The following is a 12,033-nucleotide window of genomic DNA, read 5'->3' on the forward strand; positions in this document are numbered from 1 at the left end:
CAGCAGCAATGGGCTTAAGTGTAGCAACGATTGTGAGGTTGGCGCAGGACTGGTAGTGTTTTGTTCTGTTGTGCGTAGACTTGCTATGAGTCACTACTGACTCAATGGCACCTAACAACAACAACAAAGAAAGGAATAAAGATTCAAGCTATCTACAGACAAGAAATGACATGTCCAACCAGGTATTCAAGGATTTAAAAAAGAAACAATCTAACCCTTGCACAAGTAGAAGCACACTGATCAAAGAACACAAAATAATTAAATTATATATATATATATATATATATATATATCCTGACACCAACTTTAAATGGCTTCTCTTATACCAAGTACAAATAAGTTCTTCTTTTGACCCTAAGCACCGAGTGCTAAGTCAGACCTTCCTTACAGGTTAAAAGGCACAGTCCTCCAGAATGTCAAATCTGCTCAGGATTTGAACATCAGATGTAAGTTTGGGGATCCTACTCTACCTGCACTCTGACCAACTAGCTATAAATTTGGGGTTTCTCATTACTCCCTCAGCACACCAACCACAATTTCAGGGGTACCCAGGACACATGCAACAATCTGAAACAGCACTGTTGGTGCTCATTCATCTATGCTAAGAAATTTGGAAAACAGCTACCTGGCCAACTGATTGCAAGACATCAATAAAAGAGAGGACTTTCAGAAGGCAGAAATCACCAAACACTATTATTACTATCATACGCAAATAAAATTTTGCTGAAGAAAAAAAAAAAAAGGGTTGTAGTACAGTGAGCTCCCAGGAATTCAAGTCAGGTTCACAAAAGGACATGGAATGAGGGATATCATTGCTGCCGTCAAATGGATCTTGGCTGAAAACAAAGAATACCATAAAGATGTTTATTGTGCTTTATTGACTATGCAAAGGCTTTCAACTACGTGGATCATGACAGACTATGAATAATATTGCCAAGAATGGGCATTCCAAAACACTTAATTGTGCTCATGGGGAACCTGTACACAGATCAAGAAGCAATTGTTAGAATAGAACAGGGAATACTGAATGGTTTAAAATCAGGGAAGGTGTGTGTCTGGGTTGTATCCTTTCACCATACTTATTCAATCAGTATATTGAGCAAATCATGCAAGAAACTGGGTTATATGAAGCAGAATGTGGCATTAGGATTGGAGGAAAATTCATTTGCAGATGATACAACCTTGTTTGCTGGAAGTGAAGAGGATTTAAAATACTTACTGATGAAGATCAAAGGCAATAGCCTTCAGTATGGATTGCATCTCAATCTAAAGAAAACAAAACTCCTCACCACTGGACCAATAAATAACATCCTGATAAATGAAGAAAAGATTGAAACTGTCACAGACTTCATTTTGCTTGGGTCCACAATCAACACTCAAGGAAGTAGCAGTCAAGAAATCAAATGATGTATTGCATTAAGCAAATCAGCTGCAAAAGAACTCTTTAAAGTTAAAGAGCAAAGAGATTAATTTGAAGACTGAGGTGTGCTTGACCTAAGCCATGGTATTTTCAGATACCTGATAGGATAAGTACTGGACTGCACACCATAAGGTCAGTAGTTTGAACCCACCAGCCTGTCCATGGGAGAAAGATGGGTCTTTCTTCTGCAAAGTTTTAAAGCCTTGGAAACAGTATACAAGGTCATTTTGAGTTGAAACAGACTCAACAGCACTTAACAACAACAACATTTGCATATGAAAGTTGGACAATGAATAAAGATGACTGTAGAAAAATCTATACATTTGAATTATGGTGTTAGAGAAGAGTACCAAAAGTACCATGGACTACCAGAAGAACAAACAAATCTGTTTTGGAAAAATTACAGGCAGAATGTTCCTTAGAAGACAGAACGGCAAGACTTTGTCTCTCGTACTTTTCACCTATTGTCAGGAGGGACCAATCCCTGGAGAAGGACATCATGCTTGGTACAGTGGAGGGTCAGTGAATAAGAGGAAGACTCTCAATGAAATTGATACTATGGCAGCAGCAATGGGCTCAAACATAACAATCGTGGGGCTATCTCAGGACCTAGCAGTATTTTTTCTGTTGTGTATGGTTGGAACCAACTCAATGGCACTGAACAAAAACAACAGAACGCTTGGGGAATGCGGTGACTCTCTAGGACAAGCACTGGACTGTGAACCACGAGGTCAACAGTTCAAGTCCACCAGCTACTCTGCAGGAGAAAGATGAAGCTTTTTTAAGTCTGTGTGTATCAGAATATGTACATAAAATGCTCTCATAGGCTCATTGCTTGTAATAGGCATAAACTGGAAAAAAAAATGTCCATGAAGAATAGAACGGATAAATTACACACACACACACACACATATATATATATATATATATATAAAATGATGAAAAAAATTATCTGTATATATAAAATATGAATGTTCATAAACATGTTTTATGAAAAACAATACAAAAGAATGACCTGATTCACATAAAGACAGAAAACAGACAAAAACTAAGTCAATAGAGTTTTGTGATTCACATATAAGTACTAAAGCTTTAATGAAAGGCAAAGATATAATCAGCAGGGTTTACCACAAGAGGAATACAATTGCTTACAAATGTGGAGAAGTACATCAGGGGCTTTGGTGATGGCTGTATTCTATTTCTTGGTACCCTTACATATAGCTCTAGTTTATAATTATATGTTAAACTTATCAACGGGTAAGTATTTTGTGCCATTTCCGTATTTAATTCGAAAGAAAAAATGCATGTACATTTAAATAATACTATGCATAAAATGTTTACAGTACTTAAGTATACTTTTAATTGAACATGTAAGTTAAAATGGTATAAACAAAATGTAATTGCAGCATGAATTTAATTTTCAAAGATCATATTTTATATACACACATAAACCATACTGGGAGAAAAATATTTTAAAAGTTAGCATTGGTTTTAACTGGAGATTTGAATTTTCTTTACTGGGGATTTCTCTACATTTGAAACTATTTAAAATAATTATGTTTTACTTTCATAATTCAAAAGAAACTTTTAAAGAAGCTTGGTGGTGGTGGTGGTGTGCCCTGGAGTCGGTTCCTACTCATAGCGACCCTGCACAGGGTTTCCGAGGCTGTAAATCTTTCCGGGAGCAGAAAGCCTCAACTTTCTCCTGTGAAACAGCTGGCAGTTTCGAACTGCTGGCCTTAAGGTCCTCAGCCTGATTCGTAACCACTACATTACCAGAGCTCCTTTTAAGAAGATTAGCATAAATTAAAACAAACTGTTTGGCAAATCATTAAGTGAAAATCAGGTGGGTGGGGCAGGGTGGAAATGAAAAAGACCAGGTTACCGGACGGCAGGAATTTTCAAAAGGAAAGAAAGTTATGTTCTATCAAAGAAAAAATGTCTGGAAATGAAGCTACCTTGCAGGTGCCTTGTAGATGTTCAATAATCACTCTTGTTTCTGGACACCTCTATCCAGGTGGGACAGAGTTGGCGGAAGAAGAAAGGAGTCAGGAAACACAGGCTTTTCTGGGAGCCACTATCATTTCAGGGATGACTGACTGATCCAGCCTCTACAGCACACTAGTATCAAAGATACCAAGACTGCATCTCACATCAGTGTCACTATAATTCAGGGCAGAATCTAGCTCTGAGTTTACAGAAGTCTCCTGGAACAAGTCCAGTCATAGAGCTGGACTCACCAAGGCATCCCACAACGACAGGTTCTGCCAGAACACAAAATCACACACACACACACACATTCACACTTGCAGTCAAGTTCCCCTCCTCCACAACTACACACGACAGGACATATAAACACACACACACCCACACCACGGGGACTGAGTCCCAACCGCGGTCAGAGGCAACCCACATCCATATTCACGTCCTTCCTCAGGAGGACACAGTCACAAAACAAATCCACACGGTCCTTTGTTATTGTTAAGTGCTGTGGAGTCGACCCTGTTTCTAGGAACGGCTGGTAAGTTCGAACCGCCGACCTTGAGGTTCAAGCCGACCTTTCGGTCGAGTGCTTATCACACATGATCACAAACACACACACCCCGGGGGCAGCCACACCCATAAACTCATAAACTCAGGATCACACCGTTAAACACCGTGCAGTCACATCAGCAGGTCCTTCCCCTCCCGCCCTCCTGGCCCCACACAATCAGAGACACACTCCCATCCCAGAGACACTCGTGGTTACAACGACAGACGCACGATCTCCCGCCCTCAGCCCGTTCCCCCAAATACTCCGCACTGTCAGAGGTTCCCCACACGCCCTACCCCAACCCCATGATCTCACCTCCACCTCCTCCTCTAGCTCAGGTCGGAATAGGCCAAGCCCAGCTCCTACAAAGCTGGCCAGACAAGGACAGATAAAATCCCACACCTCGAGAGAAAATCAAGTTACAGCAGAAGCAGTGGCCCAAGAGGCCTCTGGGAAACGTAGTCCAGAAAGCTACAGCCTCATAAAAGATAGGAGGCCCGGCGATCCTGTTTAAGGCGGTATGGACCTTGTACTCAGGTTAAAACGGTTTCCTAGTGCTGGATCGCGCGCATCGGCCAATCGGAGTACAGTTACCAGGACTATGCCACGAGCCCTGAGAGTTACTGGGCCGCATAACCTCCTGGGAAATGTAGTACAACAAAGAATGGGCCAGACCAAGGTAAACCAGGACCTCTGGTCTTTAGTGACCCAGCCCTTTGGTGGGAATCCTGGTGTGACGTCGTAGGATCAGCACCGGACGACTAATCACAAAATTGGTGGCTCAAACCTGCTAGCCACTCCTTGAAAACTTTGTATAGGGTCGCTATGAGCCAAAAGTGACCCCACAGCACTTATCAATAACCCAAACTATGACTAGAATGTTGTTGTTATGTGCCGTGGAGGCGGTTCCGACTCATAGCGACCCTGTACAGGGTTTCCGAGGCTGTAAATCTTTATGGGAGCAGAAAGCCTCATCTTTCTCCCGCGGAACAGCTGGTCATTTCCAATTGCGACCTTGCGGTTCGCGGGCCAATTCGTAACCACTACGCTACCAGAGCTGACTAGAATAGCTCTATTAAATAATTCACTGTACCCCATTCTTCCTGGAGCATCAATTTTAAGGGGAAATGCAATAAGATGGATGTCTTTTATATAGCCTTTCAATCTATGGTTTTGTAACTCTCACCAAGAGAGCTCACCAGCTGCTACTCAGAAACCCTATTTAGAGTCGCTATGGGTTGGAACCCACTCGATGGCACTTAACAACAACATATAAATCACAAGAAAACAGGCTGTCTCTATGTTATGAATGTCTGACTTATGGCAATTCCTGTATTGTTTGTTTGGTGCCGTTAGGTCGGTTCCGACTCATAGCAAAACACTGTATAGTGTTTCTGAGAGCAGCTGGTGGGTTTGAACTTCCAACCTTATAGTTAACAGTCCAGTGCTTCTCCTACAGTGCCACACCAGAGCCCTGAACAACTCCTATTCACTCTCTGTTGTTGTGAAGTGCTGTTGAGTCTGTTCCAACTCATTGTGACCCTATATAGAGTTTCCAAGGAATGGCTGGTGGGTTTTAACTGCCAACCTTGTAGTTCAAATCAGCCTTGTGGTCCAGTAGTTATCCTACAGCGCCACATGTTATAGAAATTTGCCTTCACTTTGAAATGATTGGACCAACAAATTCATCACAATCGCTCTTAAACTTGCTGTACATGAAGTTTTAAAAACATTGAAACAATTTTGAGCCTTTTCTTGTGCTAAAACTTCGTGCCATCTAGTCCATTCTGACTCTTTGGCTCATAGCGATTTTATAGGAAACAGTAGAATTGCTCCTTAGGGTTTCTGAGACTAAATCTTTACAGGAGCCGACAGCCTCATTTTTCTCCTATAGAACAGCTGGTGAGTCTGAACTGTGTACTTTGCAGTTAGCAGCCCAATGCTTAATCCACAGCGCTCCTAGGACTCCTCTTACACTAAAATAAGATGAAATAAGAACCATATGCACAAGAACACCCACCCACACTTGCACATAAGACCTGGCTTCACTGACTGGATGATCACAGCTCAATTAGAAGAAGAAAGAAGAGGAAAAAAAGAGCAATCTGATACAATTTGATGAACTTGACCAACACTTATGGATGCAGTAGCTCAAAAGAGAGAAAATTTTCTTACAGCGAGGATCATTCCCACCCCCTCCATACAGAGAGTAGAAAGAGATGGGCAATTTGAACATTGGCTACCCAAAATGGGGGGACTACAAACGCAAGAGGTAGAATCTCCACTGAGTAGTATCCAATCTGTATCCATCGCTGCTGTCAGTCACCACTGTGAGAAGAGATTCGTTTGTTCTCTGTGCCCTAAAAAAGGTCACCACTTTGGATTTCATTATGGAACCATACTGGTAATTTCCTCAGCTGGATGAGTATGTTTTTTTTGTATTGTTTCTATTCCTGGTTAAGATTTAATAAAGAGTTTGTACGTGGCACTGCAGGATAAGCACTGGACCACAAGGTCAGTTTGAACTGCAAGGTTGGTGGTTCAAACTCACCAGCCGCTCCTCAGAAACCCCATACAGGGTCACTATGAGTCAGAACCAACTCGACGACATTTAACAACAACAACATACTATTTAAGTATTTAAAGATGGGGTCTTCTCTCCCTTAAATCACACCCATAAATATTATAGCCTTGGACACCCCATGTGGCAGTTCTACTCTGTCCTATGGGGTCACACTGACTTGGAATCAAATTTATGGCAAAGGATTGCTTTGGGTTTATGTACTAGAAATTGCCCAGAAACCATTCAATCATTACAATAATCATTAACCATTTCATGTATGAGAAGATTGAGGGTCAGAATTTAAGTATACTGTGTAGCTTTAGAGGAGCCCTGATGGAATAGTAGCTAAGTACTTTGTGACGCTGTGGGTTAATGCGTCAGACTGCAAAGCCATTTGTTTGAACTGCAAGGTCGGTGGTTCAAGCTCACCAGCTGCTCCTTGGAAACCCTATACAGGGTCGCTATGGGTCAGAATTTACTCGAACGGCACTTAACAACAACAACTTTCCTTCCATAAAGATGACAGCCTTGGCTAGGGTTTCAAGTGGTTTAGCAGTTATGATGTGCTTATTCCCATGGTGATGAAACCTAACACAGGCATAGTTAGCTCTATGATGAGTGACTATGATTTGGGGGACTTAAAGTAGGATTTGAAAGGGTCTGAATATTAGGGGCCTGGATTCTGGAGATGAGAGTAGGAACTGACGGGGGTAATATCAGAGAGTAGGCACCTTTTTAGAGGAATTGGTTGTAATTAAAAGAACGGTCTTTATTTTATCCCTGGACGTTTGGGCGTATCTGAAGTGGTGGTTGGTAAAATTTGTCATCTGTAGTTTTTAAGGTGTGTGTGAGAGAGAGAGAGAGAGAGAGAGAGAGAGAGAGAGAAAGAGAGAGAGACAGAGAGAGAGAGAAGCAACGAATAGTCATTTCAGCAAGGGCTGTGAATATTTGAGAGCTAGGTAGAATTAGGGATTTTAGGGTAGGGTGAGAAAGAATTCCTTGGATCAGGACATTCTGTTACTGATATCTGTGGGGTTTTGTGGGGACTGTCTAGATATTGAATGGTGTCTACAAGATCAGGAGGTAACAGGGTTTTAGTGTTGACTGTGAATTTGCCTGGATTTAGCAGGAATTGGCAAACTTCTGTAAAGGCGCCACTAGTGACTGTTTCAGGGTTTGTAGGTCATACAGTTTCTGTCTGCCACAACTGCTCAACTTGACTTTTAGAGCAACGAGAGCAGCCATAAATAAACAAGTTGTTTCAATAAAACTTCATTTACAAAGAAGGCAATGGGATGGATGAAGCCTATGGGCCAGAGTTTGCCAACCCCTGGTTTACAGGCATGTGGAAGATTCATGGTTTGAGGATACGTTGGATTTGAGTAGTCTGGAGGGAGTTGGGTCCCAGGGAAGGATGACCACTGAGGGAATGGGAGCCTGTTGTCAAACCGAAAGGCCAGCTTGCCGCCTGTCACTGTAGTCAATCACAGAGATGAAGGAGAGATCCAATCCAAGCTTTATTAAGAGAAAGCCAGCAGTCTGGAGGATGGAGAGAATAGTTTCTCAACACCGTCCTGTCCATTAGGAAGAGTGGGCACATTATATAGGGTAAATTACATTTGGATGTACACTTAACATTGAGCTATTTAACATCAAGATAGCATTTTTTTTGGAAAAAGAAACAATAAAGCAATAAACTTCTTCCAACATTCTACCTTTAGGGAAAAAGAAACAATCAGGCACAAATCCTTCTCAAACATTCCATCATTTGGGATCCAAGCTGCTTAGTTACTGAGATAACTCTCTGGGTGGGCTTAAGCACATCCTGTTCTCCTTCTAGGACCATGAGGTCATCTCAGCTGATTTGTAAACTAACTTCTCCATTTTTAGGGTCTTCACTTATCAAGACCTAATGACTAAACTGGCTCCATTTACATCAGTAGATCCATGCTATCAACCCTACTGGACTCCCCGCCAAAACTGACTCCAAATTAGCTCATGTTCTTAAAGTCAGAGGAAATTAACATAAGTAATTACTAACAGAGTCCTGAATGGACAAGTCTACAAAACAAGATGGAAGACCTGGGTTTTGCTCCTGAGCCCACCTTAACGACGTAACCCTTTCCTACTTTGAGCCTCAGTTTACCTGTGTGCAACTTGAAGGGGATTGGAAGAGGACAGGTCTTCTTGTCTCAGGAATCTCTGGGCCCCAGAGCATTTAGGTTCCTGGGTACTTGTGAGCATCTGTCTAGCTGAGGCTACCTAGTACTAAAGAGATGTTTTAAAGTGCCCCCACACCCTGGAAAACGTGAAGACTTTTTCTTAAGGGCCTGCCTGCTCAACTTTCTTGGATTTTCTCCCTCTGCCGTCCTACCCGGTTCCTCCCTCCGTGGGCCCAGCCAGAGCTGTGGGCAGGACTGGGAATTCCTGTCTTTTCAGGAAAGGGCGACTGAGTGAGGCCAGAGCAAGAGCAAACAGGAGGAAGTGTGTGCCCCATGGTCCTTTTACTAGCTCAGCGAGCCTCTAGCACCAGGTGGCCTGTGTGTGGTGGGAGAAGGTAGTTGAGTGGTGGGATTGGGACAAAAGCCAGCCAGGGTCCTGCTCTGCGTGTTGACAAGAGCAGGGTCTGTGGCCCTTGTGGCTCTCCATCAGCTCACCTGTACAGTGGAGGGTGGAGTGTGTGTGTGTTAGGGTTAGAAGTCTCCCACCAGAAGAGGCTGAGGTTCTTGCAACAGTCCCCAATCTCTTCTTCTCTGCCTACAGGTGGCCAGTGGAGCCCCTGCCTCCCTCCAGCTCCTGGGATGTGGTGAACTACTTGCTTGTGTGAACCACTCCTCTGCCCCCCACAATGGACTGCAGTGGCCTCCTGCCTTTCCAGCTATGGTGCCGCTGGCCTTTTGGCACCTACTTGTAGAACCAACCTCACCCACCCGCCATGTCTCTCAAGCCAGGCAGCAGGGCAGAGCGGGAACACAAGCCTATCTCTCAGAGAACACACCACCCACCTTGTCCCCGGAGGCACCTCCAGCTCCCAGCATGCCTCGGTCCTGCTGGACACGTGGTATGTGATCAAACGTGGAAACAAGAAGAAAGTGGCTTTCTTTGTGGCCCACTACTGTGGAGGGGGCAGCCGGACCAACTCCATGAAGGTCAAGGGGCACTGGGGCAGTGATCGTTCCAAGGCCAAGCGGTGGACGTAGAGCCCACCAAAACCTTACCAGACCCCAGAGGCCAGGAGGGGCTGCTTGCTGCTGAGGGGACCCCGGGCTTGGGCAGTGAGGACATGGACCTGCTCTCAATGGCTGAGATGGTGGCCCTGGTGGAACAATGAGCTGACCTGGCCCTGCAGTGGCGTCCTGGTCCCCCCCAGTGTCTGTGGTCTTTGTCAGATGAGCAGGGTGGCCCAGCAGCAGTGTGGGGGCGGGGGGATGGTGGTGGTGGCAGTCAATGGCCCACATTGAGGCGCAGCGGGACAGCTCTCTGGCTAAGGGTCTCCTCAAAGAGCAGCGGCCTGACCTGCGCCCCTGGGAGGAGCGCCATCTCCTTCCGCATTTCCAACACCGTGAGCTCCAGGCGCCAGACTGCAGTTTACCCAATGCGGGCGGTGGCCAAGTGGGCTGTGCCTACCACGGCCGCCCGGGACCTGGAGCCACGGCCAAGGACAAGGTCACCTGCGACCTGTACTAGCTCATCAGCCCCGGAAGGGATGCCCTTCCCAACAATGTGGCGTTCTTGCTGACAGGAGCGGATGAAGCCAGCGAGGGTGAGACTCCAGCCCCTGCCAGGCCCGAGGACACCCCCCCCCCCGAACCCCAGCGCCCCTGCCCGGGACTGCGGGGGGCCTCTGGTTTCCACGTGGACGTGGTGGTGACAGCCGTGGTGGAAGAGTGCACCTTCTTCGCTAAGGATGGCATCAAGAATGTGAAGGAGGAGACTGTGTCTGAGGAGCCTCCCCCTCCCGGCCAACTCTTCCTCAAGGCCAGTAGTTCAAACTTACCAACCACTCCTTGGAAACCCTATACAAGGAAGCTATGAGTTGGAATAGACTCAACAGCACACAGCAAGCCAACAAATACCAGTAATTTAAGGGAAAAGGTGCAGGCACTGAAGCCGCTGTTGTTCTGAGGGAATCTGTTGATGTGACAAAGTTGCATTTCTCATTGGCAACCATATCAGGGCAAACAGGCAGAAAGAGGACAAGGCCAATGGAGCTGGGGTCCAGAGAACTACAAACACAGGCAAGGACAATCGAGAATATTGCAGAAATGTTCTAAATGTTCAGGGAAGCATAACACCAAGAGAAATTTTTTTAAAATGTGACTTGTATTTTTGTGGCCAGCCATATTTGCATCACCTGTATGATCTAGGGACCTGCTGGAGAATAGAAAAAAGAAAAAACAAAACAACATCGGTAGAAGACACTGTCATGTAGAATCACAACAAATCATTTTCTACACAATGAATAAATAGTATAGTCAGATAGGCAAGAATGAATGGAAAGAAAGCATTATGAGAAGTACCAGCAGAAACACGAGACAGTGAAATAGGACCCACAGCTGTTTCAGGTGTTGAAATTTTCACTTATTAGTTATAGAACAATAGTCATTAACTTTTTGTTTTGTTTTACTTCCTTTGGGGAAAAATCAGCTTAGAAATGTCTGTAGTTGTTGTTAAGTGTCATTGAGTTGGTCCCAACTCACAGCAACCCTGTAGAGGGTTTCTGAAGAGCAGCTGGTGGGTTTGAACTACCAACCTTGCAGTTCAACCCGACCTTGTGGTCCAGTGTTTATCCTACAGCACCACACCAGGACTCCAGAAATGCCTGTACGTATCCCAAACTCCAAAAAGTGGCCTAGCAGATGTGAAAGGAAAAACCTCGAGATAAAACATCTAGAAATGAAAAATACAATAACTGAAAGTAAATAAAAAAAAACAACCTCAAACAGCTGGAGTAAACAGATGAGTCAGAGCTGAAAAAAGACTTATGGAACTGGAAATAAGGTCAGAAAAGTTGATGCACAACGTAGCAAAAGCAAAACTCAGAAACCATGAAAGGTTAGGGAGGCTAGGGTGAGAAAGTGTAACATACACTAATGTGGCAGTCCAGAATCCGGAGAATGGGACAAGACAATCTTTAAAAAGATGATGGTTGAAAATTCCACACTGGTAAAACCAATGAAGTCTCCAAAGGCTGGTGGGTTTAAACTGCCAAACTTGTGGCTAGAAAGCCAATGTTTAACCCACTATACCACCAGGGCTCCTTGGCATAGAGTAACCAAAAAGTCAAACTCCCTGCCAGTTAGTGGAGTCTAGTGCATAGCAACCCTATGTAGGATTTTGAAGGCTCTAAATCATGAGACTCCAAGGTGGCTCAATGATGGAATTTTCACCTTCCATGTGAAAGACCTGGGTTCAATTCTCCACATATATAGTCACCACCCTTCTGTCTTTGGAGGCTTGCATGCTGAAGTCCTAGTGTGGTGCTGCAGGTTAATGCACTGGACTGCAAGGTTGGCA

At 44.5% G+C, this 12,033-nt stretch overlaps 1 pseudogene; it reads left to right on the forward strand.

Moving 5' to 3' along the window:
• LOC102816894 overlaps positions 1 to 12,033 on the forward strand; it is a 32,066-nt pseudogene that overhangs the window by 14,065 nt on the left and 5,968 nt on the right.

This window comes from Chrysochloris asiatica, unplaced genomic scaffold (genome assembly GCF_000296735.1).
Source record: "Chrysochloris asiatica unplaced genomic scaffold, ChrAsi1.0 scaffold00104, whole genome shotgun sequence".
Lineage (NCBI taxonomy): Eukaryota > Metazoa > Chordata > Mammalia > Afrosoricida > Chrysochloridae > Chrysochloris > Chrysochloris asiatica.